Source organism: Argopecten irradians, unplaced genomic scaffold, assembly GCF_041381155.1.
Source record: "Argopecten irradians isolate NY unplaced genomic scaffold, Ai_NY scaffold_0529, whole genome shotgun sequence".
Classification (NCBI taxonomy): Eukaryota; Metazoa; Mollusca; class Bivalvia; order Pectinida; family Pectinidae; genus Argopecten; species Argopecten irradians.
The window spans coordinates 21,714-40,415 of NW_027187996.1; the positions used below are offsets into that span (position 1 = coordinate 21,714).

The following is an 18,702-nucleotide window of genomic DNA, read 5'->3' on the forward strand; positions in this document are numbered from 1 at the left end:
ATGTACTTTTCTCACCATATAGAACACATCAACATAGGTAATTCAAATTTTATAATTAATATCAGTTTTCTAATGCTCTATCACTAAAAAACAAATAAAAAAAAACACCATAAAACGTAACAAGTAAAATGATATTCCAAAAGTTATGAAAATTTTGAAATTGCAAAGATAAAAGCACTTTATATTTTAAAATATCTCATGTGTTCTCATTTGATAACTGCCTTCAAAACATCACACAGCACTTGTATTTATGACATTTCATCCATGTTCAACTGAATTCGGTGCACAGCTGATGAAGTTTTCCATAAACACACATTTGCTTAGGTTATTCTGTGTTGGTACAATGTTGATGTTGTGTTGATGTTCTGGCACTACCCTATATATATGAGTACAAAGTTGCTGCTCAACAAATTGTTTGAGAACATCATTTCTGATGGCATCTTAAACATGAGCGGTCAACAAAAATGGCTCTGTACGGCAGATCTTGATAACAGCATGAGTGTTATTGTTTGCTAGTATATAGCACTGTATCCGCCCAATTTTTTCTTCCTGGTTTTCGTCTTTAAACAAAACAGTGTAGGAATTCTTTGTCTTTGCTTGCTGGTATTCTTCGCAATAAAACACGGTGTTTTTATGACGAAGCCGCATAAATGTTGATGGTCCTGATGCCTGCATGTTTTCAGTAAGCAGGTAATTATATTTATGTGTCTGCTGCATTTTTGTGGTCTTGCCTAAATACCCATCTTCATTTTGCTGTAAATCAGTTCTGAAAAAAGAAAATATAAAGTCATTCATTCTTGAAAATAGGGATTGCTTGAAATAACCAAAGAAACTGTCTACAATTTTTAGTAAGAACAGCAGCTACATATTATGAAAAGTCAATATATTCTTATGTTCCTGTTATCATATGTGAAACACATATAGAAATATATATCAGACATCTATTGTCTCCTTCAGATTTCATTTAAGAGTTTTCCGATTCAGTAGTACTACTGAATCTTCATTCCTGCTCAATATCAGTAGTACTACTGAATCTTCATTCCTGCTCAATATATAAAAAAATTTGTCTTATGAATTTTGGAGAAATAAAAACTAGCAGCTGAAGGCAAGTTTGATGTTTTGTTGTTATGAACTACATAGAGAGAAATCCTACCCAATTATTTTCGAACTTAGCTGTTTAGCTAGTTGCTGAACTTCCCCATTGGTTCCATCACAAAAATCTCGCACCATGGAAGAAATCTGTTTTGCCATTCCAACAGCAAAGCAAACCTAAATTTGATTGAAAAGACAACCTTTATTCAAGTGGCCAAAAATTCCACACAACAATTTCCAAGATTTGTTTGTTTGTTTGTTTGATTTATTAACGTCCTATTAACAGCTATGGTCATGTAAGGACGGCCTCCCATGTATGTGGTGTGTTGCGTGTATGTTGTGCGAGGTGAGTGTACTTGGAGACTTGCGGTATGATTCGTGTTGTGTCTTCTTGTATAGTGGAACTGTTGCCCTTGTAATAGTGCTATAACACTGAAGCATGCCGCCGAAGACACCAAGCAACCCGGTCACATTATACTGACCGCTAAGCAGGAGCAGAAACTACCACTTTTATAGACTTTGGTGTGTCTCGGCCAGGGGTCAGAACCCAGAGCCTTCCTCACAGGGGCGAACGCTCAACTCAAGGCCAAAAGTGAGGCGATGCCAAGGGAGGCATTAGGAAAGATAAAGTCAGTTAGGAAGAAGAGAAAAGATAAGATCCTAAATTTAGTCGCCTTTTACGATCATGCAATAGGGGCAGCAGGTACAATTCTAACGCCCTGTCATCTGACTCATTGCACAAAACAACAAAGTCACAGTATAAAGTATTGGTTAACGATTAATATAAACAATACAAGGAACTCCTTAGTTGAATATATAAGTTTCGGAAATAGGTAAATATCATTTGTTGAACAAACTTGGTAGCCCTTCATCCATATATGGTTGTAACTCATTCACAGATTAATATAAGGAGGAGTCAGATTTTAAAGCCAAATTTCAGCAAAGCTTCCATTTTGGACATCCGCAATACTATCCCCATGGGTCTTAGCTCGGTCCTTTAGGAAATATGATTGTCCTCACCTAAAGTTCCCCCTTCTGAATCAATTAAAACCCCTATAGACCAATTTTCATTGAGATTGGAGACCGAAATCTGAAAACAGGAAGTGGGCCAGCTAAAATTAAGAAAATTTGCCAATTTGGGGCCCCACACCTCAGCCTCTAGAGGTCGGACCAGACTCATATAAAATACGATTGTCCTTCCCCAATGATGATTCACACCAAATATGGATGAAATTCATCCAAGGATGAAGGAGGAGTAGGATTTTAAAGCAAAAAATTAAGAAAAATTTGCCCATTTGGGGCCCCACACCTCAGCCCCAAGAGGTCGGACCAGACTCATATAAAATACGATTGTCCTTCCCCAATGATGATTCACACCAAATATGGATGAAATTCATCCAAGGATGAAGGAGGAGTAGGATTTTAAAGCGAAAATTAAGAAAATTTCCCCTTTTGGGGCCCCACCCCTCAGCCCCTAGGGTCGATCTAGGCTCATTTATACAAAATATGATTGTCCTTCCCTAACGGTGTTTCACACCAAATATGGATGAAATTCATCCAAGGATGAAAGAGGAGTAGGATTTTAAAGCTTAAATTAAGAAAATTTGCCCTTTTGGGGCCCCACCCCTGAGCCCCTAGCGGTCGGACCAGGCTCATTTATATGATATATGATTGTCCATCCCCAATGATGTTTCACACCATATATGAATGAAATCCATCCAAGGATGAAAGAGGATTAGGATCTAGCTTAAATTAAGAAAATTTGCCCTTTTGGAGCCCCGCCCCTCTGCCCCTAGGGGTCGGATCTATCTCATTTATATAAAATATCATTGTCCTTCCCCAATGATGTTTCACACCAAATATGGATGAAATACATCTAAGGATGAAGGAGGAGTAGGATTTTAAAGCAAAAATTAAAAAAAATTGCCCTTTTGGGGCCCCATCCCTGAGCCCCTAGGGTTCGGACCAGGCTCATTTATATAAAATATGATTGTCCTTCCCCAATGATGTTTCACACCAAATATGGATGTAATCCGCTAAAGGGTTAAGGAGGAGTAGGCTTTTGTATGAATAGTCTTGCGCACGACGTACGGCGCACGACGAGGGACGAAACACAATGACAATAGGTCATCCTGACCTTCGGTCAGATGACCTAAAAATATATTTATCTTTTAAAATGAATTCCTTTCAATGTGAGGATGATGTGTACAAAGTTGAAAATATAACTAAATATTTTTATTGTATTTAACTACAAGTATGAAGATACCACCAACATCTTAGAAAAGAATTACATGGATGGTTTGGGCTCTTTTTGGCCTCAAATTATGGATTATGAAAGTGCGGAAATTTTGAAAATTTCGACAATTTATTAACACTTGTCGAAGAAACCATACAGTACATCTTTAAACAAACTACTATATTTACTGGAGCATATATGTATGCTTTGTTTTTAATGGTATTGATTTGAGTTTTTACCCGGCCCATCGACAACTAAGGTCATTTTAGGGCCAAAACGGTAACAAGTTCATGCTATTAATATCAATTATATAAAAAGTTCAGGGTAGATAAAGCAAGTAAGGGACTAAAACACAGATTTGTAAAACGTTTATTTGATAAAAGTGTTTTGCATGGGATAAATATAAATTTGGCTAAAAACACATGAGGAAAACTCATGCACAATGTTGATTGAAACGATGAAATTGTTGTAGTATGATTACGATGTCTATGGATGGAGGAAAAAAGTTTCCATATTTTGCCTTAAAAATACCGATCTCTTTGAGATAGAGTCTTGAACAATACGAGTTATTGGTCTCACGGCAATTGAAACAAAGTGTACATAGTCTGAGACATCGTAGTATTTTAATCTCGTTATGTGTTTAAAATCAATCTCAATGCCATAAAATATGCTCCACCTGTGAGAGGAGAATCACATGCATTTCATATGTGGGAGGATCCCCTCCCTCACAATAGATAGGAATGTGTAAAATTTGTGTTTCCTGTTCGGAGCCGAGAGAGAAACAACTTCCACTCGGCGGGTCTCAACCGACTGGCCAGTTTAGGATTAAAGTGTATGATGTATTTTTACATACAGTTTTATTGTACTTGGTTTCGGATTAGGACCACCTTTGTTGCCAATGGTGGTTGATTAGCTGACTGAATTGAAGTGTTTGATCGTCTGTGTATGGGTAGTTCCAAATTCTGTTAGGGCTAGGCGAAGAGCAGTCTTAGCTGCTTATATACAGCCTGGTTCATCTCACCATTTAAACTACCACTCATTGTACTGGGAAATCCAGAGATGTATATTAATTTGACGTTTTAGAAGATATCACGATAATGTTTCGGAAATAAAAAGATTTTGGATTTAGAGTAATTTCTAGGGCTTCATTGATTTTTCAAAGCCTGGAAGAACCGAAAAGAGAGTCTGATAACAGATGATTGCCTTTTTCATATGCGGTGTTCTTCGAAGTGGTTCAAGCGGCTCAGACCGATAGCTACATGTTTCCGCAGAGAAATATGGAGGCATACATTCTGGAAGTCGGGATAGAGTGAGCAGTTGATTAGACGTACAGCATTGCTGTGCCGGCATACATTAAATCACCATCTTTTGATCCGTACAGTGTAGATCTGAACATGGTCCAGGGAAAGCCCTAATGCACACTCCCGAAAGGAGGATTTTGTGTTTATTTCGGGTAATGGAACTGGACTTTGCCACTCTCATGCAAAGATAATTTGAGTATCGAGGTAGTTTGTAATGAGCCATGGGTGGTACTGCTGATATGGGTGGTACTAGTACAATTGGCTGCAGCGAAATTGAATATGATAGTGTCCGGCAAAAGATTCGTGGAAATTGCTGTTGCCATAGGTTTGGATTGCTCTTTTGATTTTGTCCCTGAATATGTCCTGTTGTTGTGGAGTAAATACAAGATCGAATGCGGGGTTTTTGGGATTGGAATTTTCATTATTGGTGCAAGGCAGTTACTGTTAAGGAGAAGTTCTTTCGGCGTATCAGTACTTAGAGTTGGCACAATAATCAGTCTCACACTGGAAGACTCTTCACAGGTGTTGTTCGAAAAAAAGCTACAAGTGCCAGACGCTAGGTTACCTGATTCAGTATATGGTTCACAGCATCTGGTTGATAGGAGCTGGCGAGCCGATCCATAAGACAATAGAGCCGTATTAAAGTTTTTGATCTAGATAATCTGCCACGGTAGGATACGCAGAAGCATTTCACGGTCTGCACGTCCCAGTCAGAATGGGTAAAGAACACGTAGAATGTTCAACGCCTTAGAGCACTTATACCTTCAGATGTTTGATATGTGGAACGCAAGCGGATCAGTTTTCGAATCAAATAATTAGTCCCAATAAAAGTTAGTTTTTGTTCAACTTTCTGGAATTTTATATTCCATTGATTGGTGGAGGTCAGGATACATTGTGTGTTTTACGTTTTTTTGACAGAAGTGGCATACAGAGCAAGTTTTTGGATACTTGAAAATCTAAAGCCATTTTTCCGTCAGCCCACATTTTTGTAATTTGCCTAGAAACTTGTTGTAGTTGTGCGTTCTAGGTAGTGTGCATGTTTTTTGATCTTTTAACAGATCAAGGAAAGAATCATCCACAAATAGAGATCCTTCCGTAGATTGTACCCAAGACATTTATATTATGCAGTTAATTGTGTGAATTAATGTTTTTAGTCCAAAAAGTGTGGGAGGACATAGGATACCATCCCTCTGAGGGACGCCCATCTCCTGTGTTTCTGTTTCTGAAATAATAAGTTGAACCCGTTCGAACTTTGAAATGCCTGTCAGATATAAAAATTTGATATAAAACTTTGGCAAATTACCACGTATACCGATGTCATGGAGATCGTTCATGATTCCATATTGCCAAGTTTTGTGGTCGTATGCCTTTTCAAGGTCAAAGGATACGGCCACAAGATGTCTTTCTTGGCATATGCTTCTCGTATAAATGTTTCTATGTCTAACTAAGTGGTCTACCGTTCCCCCCTGCGGATTTCTAAATGCCGCTTTGCAAAGGACTTAAAAATATTGTTTGATTCCCAGGAACCAAACTAATCTGGTAATTTATCATACGGTTCTAGAGTTTAACAAATACAACTCGTCAATGAAAATATAGGACCGATAGTTTATTGGCATCATAATCATCTTTCACCGGGCTTCGGGAAGGGGTATAATAGTAGATTTCCTTCCAAGCTCTCAGGAATCTTTTTTGCCGGGAAAGTAAACTTGATTAATATAGTTAAAAGACATTAATTGAAGATCTGGTAATTGTTTTTTAAAAACAAATATGGAATTCGTCTGGTCCAGCCTGCCTAGTCCTTTTATTATCTCAAGGGACTCGAGCAAGTTCTGGTATCTCGAAAGGCCTAATTGTAACTTGTATCACTATTGAGTACGCCAGAGGTATTTAAATAATTTAGAGACGTATCTCTGTTTCTTTTCCTTTTTGAAATTTTTGGGAAATTTTTTGGAATGTTTTCTTGATCGGTTCGACCCATGAATTTTTTAGGCAATATTTTATGGAAAAGGCGATCACACGCTCATTTTCGGAAACGTTGTGAAAGTATAATTATTTTGATTGTTGGTTAATGACCGGTTGGAGTATGGTGATGCTTTTCTTTTTCCCTATTCTGATTGTTACCAATAAATCAATTTTCCTCACAAAACCCTTCTTACTCGAGATGAATTTGGAATTATTTTTTGAGTATCACTGTACTCTTTCATAGTACCGTACTTGTCTCGGCGCATGTGATTAGACCTATCGAAGCTTCCTTGACTCCATTCCCAAATATTGAAAAGTTGTTTATTGTTTTGAGAGACGGTTGGCGAGCGTAGCCATAAGTTCCCGTGCACTCCAGAGCGGATTTTTCTACCAGATCGAATTCATAGATGTAATCATTTGAGTCAGACGAAAACTATGGTAGGTTTCTGGCACGGATTTTTGGTATGGTTTTTGTCTGCAAATAGAACATCCCGTCGAGCGCATTCTCACGGTAGAAAATTATTATTGGTTTTTTTTGTAGGTTTCAATTAAACTTATACCTCGATGAGCTCCTCTTGCGCACATTGGTCTAATTGAACCCACAAGTCACCGCCTTTTGTAAGTGATTGCCAAACGAGGAATTAGGCCTCCTCAAAGTTTTGGTGTACCCCAATGTATTTTAAGTAAATATTGGCAAAGTAGTGCGACTCGCCACAAACGTTCTTCGTGTTGACCAATCATTCAAAATCCATAAGAATTGTTGGATGGCACCAATCGATAACTCAATGTGGGTAAGACAGGAGCACTGAGGCAGGGTGTGTTTATATATGTTTGGGGCTTGGGGGTGTTATAAATGACATAAGATGTTTTTATCAATAAAACTCTCTGCGAGACGTCCTACCTCTTTGCTGTCCAGATCACATGGGCGGCCCAACCGTAGGTACTGGTATAGACCGTTAGAAGTCCACCCAAAGAATTATATATTGGACCTACTGGTTGTTTGTGATTCGATGTTACTCAGTTCTTTCACAATCATTTATGGCAGTATTTTGGACGGTTAATATATAGAATAGCATTGGTATTTTGTCGCGGTTAGCCACAGAAAAGTGGATATGAGGTGCAACTTACGGACACCAGCTCTGTAGGCGTCGAAGTTATTGTGCTGGATGATGGGCTGTGGGGAACGTTATATTATGCACCAGCTCTCCGCCACACCCAAACCTTAAAGCCCGTGACCCGGAATGTAGTTGGAGTTTTTGGTATTGTATTGAGTGAAAAAAGGTCTCGTGATTGAAGGTGTCTCTTCAGGCATTATATCTGGAAGGCAGTATTTCGGTATTGTTTTTTTGTGTTTGAATATGATGTTTTTAATTCTTCTAATGTATCGCTTTCAAAAGCCGCGTATGTCTTCCATAGGTGTTGATAGTGTTTGTCTCTATTTTGATCCACGCGCTGGATAGTGGGTCGGGACCGACTGGGATCTGACTTGACATGTAGGGTGTATAGTTGCGCGATAAATGGGTGGTACACCACTTACCTCAGCATGGCAGGCCTATTTGGAACAACATTAGATGTTTCCGTCCACGTACTATGGGTTATAATGCATCCCTTTACGGGTTTGTTGAGTTTAGTGAAGGGACCTCGCCCCAGCTTATACCTTGTAGGTTGTTTTTCGGCGTTGCTCCTGCCGCGCGGTGGTGGGTGGGTTTATTTGCTGGTCGCTTGGCTCTTTTATCAGTGGAGTTTTCTTTAACGTCAAAAAGCGGTTTGCAAGATATAGCCAGTATAGGACCGTGCGGGCCGTGGTAACAGTTTTTTCTTAATGTTCGGCCGGTTTGAGTATTGGTGTAAGTCCTTGGGAGATGGCCGGTGTGAGTGGAGTAATTTAGCTCCAGGTGGTTTTTGGGGGTTGTAGGTCTATGTTGTGATTTGTGTTTGGTTAATTATGGAGACCCTGTCTTGAACCGCTAGTGGGGTCCCCCATGGTTTATTTGAGATGGTCCGTAGCCAATCAGCCAGTTATGGGAATTTCATTCTGTTCCAGGTGTTCAGGCTTAGCTCAACCAAGGCCTGCGACGCGACCGCATGTTTCGACGGTGACAACTGTGCAACAGGCGTCCTTGCGCGCCGGACTGTGCTTCTTGAGCAATAGGTTCGCCACAGTTCAGGTAGATTCCGCACTCGTCATAACCTCTCTAAGCCTCGGGGAGGGAAAGAGGACAAACCCGTGGGTAATATTTGACCCGTCAATAACTCGACCTATCCCGTGTCACACAAGGCGTGCAGACAGGTGCGAGGCTAGGACGCCACAGACCAAATGGTCCTCCCCCTTGCCAATTGTACGCCCATGTGTCGGTTCGACCAATGTTCACATTTCCGTCATTTTTGCGTCCGTGACCTTACAACGTCCTAACAGTTACCTTACATATACCATTTTCTGTTCTTACATATTGTTTCCTCTTGATATGGACTTAACATCTGGCAGATTCTCGGGTGCACACCATCAATGGATTATAGGGATGTCAGAACCAAGTGACCATTGTCGGAACCGTTGTGTAATCCTCACAGTTAACGCTCTCCTTGGTAAATGTTAGGGTGCTAGGCGATCCGTTTAACGATTAGAACGTGTAGCGTCGTATTGGGGACCAAGCTGCCTCGTTATTCTCGTCATGATGCGTTTATACAATCAGAACACACCCCGACGGACCGGAAGTGTTCTCCTCCTTGGAAGTTAGACAGTATGTCCAGCCCTCACTTGTCATTGCGCAAGCGCTGGGCACAGCGATTACACCATGGTGCATGTTAAAGATGTAGTTGTGGTTTTAACACACGCGCTAACACAGAGGCCCGGACAAAACTGATCGGGATCACAAAGTAGGTTCTGTCCGCTGGTTGCTTGGCGAGATATACACGCTCTAAATCGGAAGTCTCAACGGTGCGAACCCAAAGGTCTTGACAGATTGTGACGATTGCCTACTGCATTGCCTTGTGTGGCACGTTCGCTAAATAGATTAAGGCGATGTTTATACGGCCTGTGGTTCTTGACCTCTACTCACTGTGTAGAGGACATGACCAGTAAACTCTGTGGGAGATGTGTTTGTTTGTAAACCCGCTATTTATTGTTTTGTTGATTTGTGGTTGATAATCCTTTTGGGGAGTATTTTGGTTGTAGTTTCATTTTGTTTGTTTTTTGGAAGCCATCTTATTAGAGTTAATTACCAATTCGCTAGAGCCACTGTTGACCCCCACCCACCTCGGAGCCACCCAACAGCGGGGACATCTCATGGATTGTCATGGATATCCAATCGTCAAAGATGTCTCAGGGTTTACACAGATAGGATACTCGTAAGGTAAAATTTTATTTTCGAACAAACATAATTCAAATCAAGCTTGCGGACAGCACGCCTCGCAAGATTGTACAACCTGCAAAGAGATCGATCAGAATCAAGAACATATCCTCAAATTAGAACCTCCACGATTGACACCTAAGAAGCCACTCGACCGTTCATGTGAGATCTTATCGAACCAAGGGCTCGGCCATGACCAAGCAAGTTTGTATAGGGCCCCCATTTACTTCTGACCGCGGAGTCTCTGAAGCCCAATCGCAGTAGTGTTGTTGTTCCTTTCAATTAAAGGGTAATGAAAAAAGTAGCTTATACGCTTTTCAACCCACCAGGACCTGTTTTGAGTTTTTTGGTTTCAGCTAACACTGGATATCACAAGCAGACGGCAATCACTACCCCCCATAAAGTACCTCGGAAAAAAGAAACGTGGTTACAGATACGTGGAATGTTTCATCGCCCAAATAACACATTCGATTGAATTTTGGCCCCACTAACAACTACATCTTTCCATATATGTATGTATATTTAATTACTTACTGCATCGCCGCGTACAGCATTTGAAATTTACTTTTTTACTTCTTTAGCATCGTTTTAACTAAAATAATCCTTATTCTCATTACTGGAATCATTTTTATAAGGGAAATAGCGATGGAGTGGATTTCCAATGGGAGTTTCACCCTCATCACAACATACAATAATGCATGTTTCCCGTTAAACTGCTTCATATTGGATACCATAGCTCTTGCTGGTAAATCTAAACATGAAGCAATAAGATGGGCTTTGACTAGCATATTCCCATCACTTGTTTCAACCTGTATTCCTGAAAATATAAAATAAATTTATTATATTACACATAAATATCCTAACATATATTATTTGTTGATCAGCATAATCTTCTATGTTGAATAAGTACATAAACAATGACAACACATAATTATTGGTCTCTCTATTACTGCTATGAATAGTGAATACATAGTATATTAAGTCTGACTGACAAAAGTAAAAGAAAGAACTATAACATTTTGAGAAAAAAAATTATTTGCAAAAAAAATAGTTGTTTTTTTAGGTCATCTGACCCAAAGGGTCAGGATGACCTATTGTCATCATGCACCGTCCGTCGTCGTGCGCCGTCCGCCGTCCGTAAACTTTTCATTCAAACGACTTCTTCTCAATAACCGGAAGGCCCAGGGTACTCATATTTGGCCTGTAGGTTGCTGGGATGAAGGGCTACCAAGTTTGTTCAAATGAATGACCTTGACCTTCATTCAAGGTCACAGGGGTCAAATAGGCTAAAATCTTTAAACGACTTCTTCTCAAACACCAGAAGGCCCAGGGTACTGATATTCGGCCTGTAGGATGCTGGGATGAAGGGCTACCAAGTTTGTTCAAATAAATGACCTTGACCTTCATTTAAGGTCACAGGGTCAAATAGGCTAAAATCCTTTAAACAACTTCTTCTCAAGAACCAGAAGGCCTAGGGTACTGATTTTGGGCCTGTAGGATGCTGGGATGAAGGGCTACCAAGTTTGTTCAAATAAATGACCTTGACCTTCATTAAAGGTCACAGGGGTCAAATAGTCTAAAATCCTTTAAACAACTTCTTGTGAATAACTAAGAGGCCTAGAGACCTGATATTTGGCCTGTGGCATGCTGGGATGAAGGGCTACGAAGTTTGTTCAAATGAATGACCTTGACCTTCATTTAAGGTCACAGGGTCAAATAGGCTAAAATCCTTTAAACAACTTCTTCTCAAGAACCAGAAGGCCTAGGGTACTGATATTGGGCCTGTAGGATGCTGGGATGAAGGGCTACCAAGTTTGTTCAAATAAATGACCTTGACCTTCATTCAATGTCACAGGGGTCAAATAGGCTAAAATCCTTTAAACAACTTCTTGTGAATAACTAAGAGGCCTAGAGACCTGATATTAGGCCTGTGGAATGAAGGGCTACCAAGTTTGTTCAAATGAATGACCTTGACCTTCATTCAAGGTCAAAGGGGTCAAAAAGGCTAAAATCTTAAACGACTTCTTCTCAAGAACCAGAAGGCCCAGGGTACTGATATTGGGCCTGTAGGTGCTGGGACGAACGGCTACCAAGTTTGTTCAAATAAATGACTTGACTTCATTTAAGGTCACAGGGTCAAATAGGCTAAAATCCTTTAAACAACTTCTTCTCAAGAACCAGAAGGCCTAGGGTACTGATTTTGGGCCTGTAGGATGCTAGGATGAAGGGCTTACCAAGTTTGTTCAAATAAATGACCTTGACCTTCAAGGTCACAGGGGTCAAATAGGCTAAAATCCTTTAAACAACTTCTTGTGAATAACTAAGAGGCCTAGAGACCTGATATTAGGCCTGTGGCATGCTGGGATGAAGGGCTACCAAGTTTGTTCAAATGAATGACCTTGACCTTCATTCAAGGTCAAAGGGGTCAAATAGGCTAAAATCTTTAAACGACTTCTTCTCAAGAACCAGAAGGCCCAGGGTACTGATATTGGGCCTGTGAAGGGACCAAGTTTGCAATAAATGACCTTGACTTCATTCAATGTCACAGGGGATGTAAAATCCTTTAAACAAGGGCTACCAAGTTTGTTCAAATGAATGACCTTGACCTTCATTCAAGGTCAAAGGGGTCAAAATAGGCTTAAATCTTTAAACGACTTCTTCTCAAGAACCAGAAGGCCCAGTGTACTGATATTGGGCCTGTAGGATGCTGGGATGAAGGGCTACCAAGTTTGTTCAAATAAATGACCTTGACCTTCATTCAATGTCACAGGGGTCAAATAGGCTAAAATCCTTTAAACAACTTCTTGTGAATAACTAAGAGGCCTAGAGACCTGATATTAGGCCTGTGGAATGAAGGGCTACCAAGTTTGTTCAAATAAATGACCTTGACCTTCATTCAAGGTCAAAGGGGTCAAAAAGGCTAAAATCTGTAAACGACTTCTTCTCAAGAACCTACAAGGCCAGGGTACGGGATATTTGGCCTGTAGGATGCTGGGATGAAGGGCTACCAAGTTTGTTCAATGAATGACCTTGACCTTCATTCAAGGTCAAAGGGGTCAAATAGGCTAAAATCTTAAACGATCTTTCGAGAACAAGGCCAGGGTACTGATATTCTTCATCTGGGATGAAGGGCTACCAAGTTTGTTCCAATGAATGACCTTGCCTTCAGGGTCAAACAAATAGGCTTAAATCTTTGGACTCTTCTCAAGAACCAGAAGGCCAGTGTACTGATATTGGGGATGATGCTGGGATGAAGGGCTACCAAGTTTGTTCAAATAAATGACCTGGACGTTCATTCAAGGTCACAGGGGTCAAATAGGCTAAAATCCTTTAAACAACTTCTTGTGAATAAACTAAGAGGCCTAGAGACCTGATATTAGGGCCTGTGACATGCTGGGATGAAGGGCTACCAAGTTTGTTCAAATGAATGACCTTGACCTTCATTTCAAGGTCAAAGAGGCTAAAATCTTTAAACGACTTCTTCTCAAGAACCAGAAGGCCCAGGGTACTGATATTGGGCCTGTAGGATGCATGGATGAAGGGCTACCAAGTTTGTTCAAATAAATGACCTTGACCTTCATTCAGGGTCAAAGGGGTTAAATAGGCTAAAATCTTTAAACGACTTCTTCTCAAGAACCAGAATGCCCAGGGTTACTGATATTGGGCCTGTGACATGCTGGGATGAAGGGCTACCCAAGTCTGTTCAAATAAATGAACCTATGACCTTCATTCAAGGTCACAGGGGTCAAATAGGCTAAAATCCTTTAAAACAAGTTCTTGTGAATAACTAAGAGGCCTAGAGACTGATATTAGGCCTGTCGCATGCTGGGATGAAGGGCTACCAATTTTGTTCAAATGAATGACCTTGATCTTCATTCAAGGTCATAGGGGTCAAATAGGCTAAAATCTTTAAACGACTATGTTGTATTGTACTATTAGTCAGATGACCGTTAAGGCCATGGGCCTCTTGTTTCTTTTCTTCAAATTTATATAGAACAAGAGGCCCAGAGGGCCTGTATCGCTTCACCTGGTTGGTAATGCCAAGTAATGTTCTGAATACAAGTTCATTGTTTATTTTCTGAAGGAATTTGAATATTAACCTCTAATTCCCCTATTGGGCCCCACTTTTTCTGCTCCAGGGGGTCAAAGCCAAAATTTATACGGAATTCTGTTAACCCCAAGGATGTTTCTGGCCAAATTTGGGTGGTACAATCCATGCAGAACTCTAGGACAAGTAGCGATTTTTAGGACTTACCTCTATTTCCCTTATCGGGCCCCGCCCCTCCTGCCCCCCGGGGGTCAGAGCCAAAATTTATACAAGTTCTGGTCCCCTTCCCCCAAGGATGTTTCTGGCCAAAATTTGGTTACAATCCATGCAGAACTCTAGGACAAGTAGCGATTTATAGGATTTACCTCTATTTCCCTATGGGCCCCGCCCCTCCTGCCCCGGGGGTCAGAGCCAAAATTTATACACAAGTTCTGGTCCCTTCCCCCAAGGATGTTTCTGGCCAAATTTGGTTACAATCCATGCAGAACTCTAGGACAAGTAGCGATTTATAGGATTTACCTCCATTTCCCCTATTGGGCCCCGCCCCTCCTGCCCCCCTTGGGGTCAGAGCCAAAAATTTATACAAGTTCTGTTCCCCTTCCCCCAAGGATGTTTCTGGCCAAATTTGGTTACAATCCATGCAGAACTCTAGGACAAGTAGCGATTTATAGGATTTACCTCCATTTCCCCTATTGGGCCCCGCCCCTCCTGCCCCCTTGGGGTCAGAGCCTGAATTTATACAAGTTCTGTCCCCTTCCCCCACGGATGTTTCTGGCCAAATTTGGTTACAATCCATGCAGAACTCTACGACAAGTAGCGATTTATAGGATTTACCTTTATTTCCCCTATTGGGCCCCACCCCTCCTGCCCCCGGGGGGTCAGAGCCAAAATTTATACAAGTTCTGTTCCCCTTCCCCCAAGGATGTTTCTGGCCAAATTTGGTTACAATCCATGCAGAACTCTAGGACAAGTAGCGATTTATAGGATTTACCTTTATTTCCCCTATTGGGCCCCACCCCTCCTGCCCCCGGGGGGTCAGAGCCAAAATTTATACAAGTTCTGTTCCCCTTCCCCCAAGGATGTTTGTGGCCAAATTTGGTTACAATCCATCCAGAACTCTATGACTAGTAGCAATTTAAAGGAAATGTTGACGGACGGACGGACGGACGACGGACGCCGCGCCATGACATAAGCTCACCGGCCCTTCGGGCCAGGTGAGCTAAAAATTGTATCATACTTTTCAGTGGAAATACATTTCATTAATTCAACAGAAAAATACTTTCCTTGAATTTAAATTAAAGGAACCAATCCATGAACAAAACATGCATCTACAATTTTCAATAAAAGGGAAACAAAATATTACCACAAGAATGTAACATCTGTAAAATCTTCACTAGAGGATTCAAATAGGTGTTCATATTTGGTTATTCAACTTGGCAATGCAGATAGCACGGTATCAAGTATTTGCGACTGAACCTGAAATTCAATTGAAATTCATTACTGATGATCATTGATCAATATAATACCATGAAAAAAAATCTTTCAAAGAAATCAAAAGAAATAATATAAACTACAACAAGAGGCCCAGAGGGCCTGTATCGCTCACCTGGTTTGTAATGCCAAGTAATGTTCTGAATACAGGTTCATTGTTTCTTTTCTGAAGGAATTATATGTTTATAATGCCCCCGGGGGACCAGAGCCAAAATTTATACAATTTCTGTTCCCCTTCCCCCAAGGATGTTTGTGGCTAATTTTGGTTACAATCCATGCAGAACTCTAGGACAAGTAGCGTTTTAAAGGATTTACCTCTATTTCCCCTATTGGGCCCCGCCCCTCCTGCCCCCGGGGGACCAGAGCCAAAATTTATACAATTTCTGTTCCCCTTCCCCAAAGGATGTTTGTGGCCAAATTTGGTTACATTCCATTCAGAACTCTATGACTAGTAGCGATTTAAAGGATTTATCTCTATTTCCCCTATTGGGCCCCGCCCCTCTTGCCCCTGGGGGATCAGAGCCAAAATTTATACAAGTTCTGTCCCTTCCCCCAAGGATGTTTGTGGCTAATTTTGGTTACAATCCATGCAGAACTCTAGGACAAGTAGCGTTTTAAAGGATTTACCTCTATTTCCCCTATTGGGCCCCGCCCCTCCTGCCCCCGGGGGGTCAGAGCCAAAATTTATACAAGTTCTGTTCCCCCTCCCCCAAGGATGTTTGTGGCCAAATTTGGTTACAATCCATGCAGAACTCTATGACTAGTAGCGATTTAAAGGAAATGTTGACGGACAGACGGACGACGGACGGACGCCGCGCCATGACATAAGCTCACCGGCCCTTCGGGCCAGGTGAGCTAAAAACTTTAATATATACCAGGTAAGTATATAATGAAAGCAACAATGTTTGATGACACTGTTTATTTCACATCAATCGAATACCTATAACTAGAAAGAGGTGGTGTCAACTGTAATTTGCAGCTGATGTGTCAATTGAATGTCATACATGTAAATTTACTGCCACATTCCAGTAATAGCAATTATAGACAGGAAACAAGTTTTAAAAATAATCTGTTATACATAAGGGTTCCTGCAGAGCATACTACATATATATAAACACACACTCCAGGTATATAGGTGTCAAGGAGGGTGCCAACCCTCCCCTCTGGGGCTAAAGGGAAGTTTGAACTCCCACTGTGACCATATGACACATATACACACTCCAGGTATTAAGATGTCAAGGAAGGTACCACCCCCTGAAGCTGAAGGTGAAGTTTGAACCCTCACTATGCACATACAGGAAGTCTGCCTACCTGTGTTGGGTATTAAAATTATGACCTTAATTATTTATTGACTGCCAATTCAAGATGTGACTTGTCTCACACAGGGCATTACTTTAGAACTCTGTATACAATGAACAATTGCCTTTGGAATGGCAATGAACATTTAACTTATTTATAGTAAAGATAATAATTACCTCAATTTCAAAGGAAGCTCATTTATGGCTAGGTAAACTGGCCACAGTGATCCCTTTTTCGATGAAGAAAACAGTGAAACTCCATCTGCAAAAAGAAATATTTAAATTCAGTAAAGTCAAATTTTCAAAAACATATGCATTTGAATTAATTTCATATAACGTATCCCTTTAAACATATATAAATAAAATTGAAAAATGTAAGATAAGTAATTGTGCAGACCCTCTTATGATTTATTAAATCATAATACAATAATATACATTTGTAATTCATAACAAAAATTTAAATATTTGTAATAGCTAAATAAATTGCAGTGAGTACATGTCAAAACATTCCAATACCTGTATTCATAGTGATGGTTAGGTACAGGTTTGCATCTTTCTGTAGACTTTTTAAGTCCTTTCTGTACACAGTCCCATCTGTAATGTCATACAGGTTATTGCCATTTCTTGATTTTTGTAGCTGCATCTCTTTCGTGATTGTGTTATAAAAGACATCATCTAAAATAGATGTTGAAAATCATTGTAATGATATATTAATGATGTTCATATAAGTAGGGGTCAATATCTAATTTACAATACATTTTTACATGTCCAAGGTATTTTAAGGATAAGGGGGTCCATACAATTTCCTTGTAATATTATAAATTAAATTAAAATGGTGGGATTCCCTGATTTAATAATCAAAGCATGTACATCACGTGCATATACAGCAGGTGATCAATATTTCAGATATTTTTAATTTACATATTTTCTTATTTGAACAAGAGTTTGCTTAACAGATTTAGTTATACTTATAAATATTTAGACATAAAAATCAATATACATATTAGAATGTATAACACAAACCTTTAAACATATCCTTCAATTGGTCTTCCAGTCGAAGGTCATGGAATTCTAGCATTTTGCTGTTGTTTCTTCTACATGCTTCATTTTCACAAATGTTTCCATCTTGACAGTAGCGTTGACACAAATCACAATAATGATGAAGAACTGGTTGTTGGAATCCAATGGTTGACTTCAGGATTTCTTTCACTTTGTATGTTGATTTTGCAAATTTTGCAGATTGTGGCATGTGTGCTGATATTAAAAGCAACAAATCAGAAAATGCCTCGTTTGAAAGTGAATGTTTGTGTACAAAAAGCATTATCATTGTGTATGCAGCATGCTCAGATAATTTGCTTCCTTCATACAATGGTTCTTGTTCAGATTTTTCGTCAGAATCGGTAAACGCTGATGTATTATCGGATAAATTTGACTCAAATGCCTGATCGTAATTTGAACTGGAAGAAACGTCACTACATGTACTGGGAGATGTTGATATCGTGGACTGTGACAGACTGGAAGTACAACTGTCGTAGTCATATTCGGTATCAGAGTTAATTGTTTGGGTTTTTTCCACTGTGGGAATTATTAACACGTTCAAAAGAATGCGAAGGCACATTTTTTTCTGGGGTTACTTTGTAGTAGTTAGCCCTCTTACTGGACAGTCCATAGTGGAGTGAACGTCGATATTTCCTTTTCTTTGGAGTTGTGTACAGATCGTTTGAGCGTGTTTAAAATTTTGAATTTAAGAATAATTATTAATCAAAGTACTGAAAGTACTAAATGGCTCGGTCTTGATGATAGGAGAAATTTATTTTTAAGGTCAATACTACTGTAGTTTTGTACAATAAGAAATAAATTTGGCTGGTGTTCCTTCCAGTTTGGACTTTTGAGGATTCCTTGGTCACCAAGGTGTAAAATAAGAGAC

General features: G+C 40.0%; 1 pseudogene; it reads right to left on the bottom strand.

The window, feature by feature from the left end:
- Positions 1-162: 162 nt before the first annotated feature.
- Positions 163-18,393, bottom strand: LOC138312930 (uncharacterized; annotated as a pseudogene).
- Between the last annotated feature and the right edge of the window lie 309 nt (positions 18,394-18,702).